This window comes from Priapulus caudatus, unplaced genomic scaffold (genome assembly GCF_000485595.1).
Source record: "Priapulus caudatus unplaced genomic scaffold, Priapulus_caudatus-5.0.1 Scaffold3815, whole genome shotgun sequence".
NCBI classification, from domain to species: Eukaryota; Metazoa; Priapulida; class Priapulimorpha; order Priapulimorphida; family Priapulidae; genus Priapulus; species Priapulus caudatus.
In genome coordinates, this window is record NW_014580876.1 from 13,399 (window position 1) to 13,874 (window position 476).

Below are 476 nucleotides of genomic sequence, written 5' to 3' on the forward strand. Positions count from 1 at the left end.
CATCCGAATTCCGGCCCCAGGCATGGCCGGAATTCGGATGCCGCAGGCCGCAGCAGCAGCAGGCGGCCGGAATTCGGATGGCCGGAATTCGGATGCCGATCTTCTGCGGCGTCCGAATTCCGGCCGCGTCCTGCGGCATCCGAATTCCGGCCGCCTGCTGCGGCATCCGAATTCCGGCCATCTTCTGCGGCGTCCGAATTCCGGCCGCGTCCTGCGGCATCCGAATTCCGGCCGCCTGCTGCGGCGTCCGAATTCCGGCCGCCTGCTGCGGCGTCCGAATTCCGGCCGCGTCCTGCGGCATCCGAATTCCGGCCGCGTGCTGCGGCGTCTGAATTCCGGCCGCCTGCTGCGGCATCCGAATTCCGGCCGCGTGCTGCGGCATCCGAATTCCGGCCGCGTCCTGCGGCATCCGAATTCCGGCCGCCTGCTGCGGCGTCCGAATTCCGGCCGCCTGCTGCGGCGTCCGAATTCCGGCC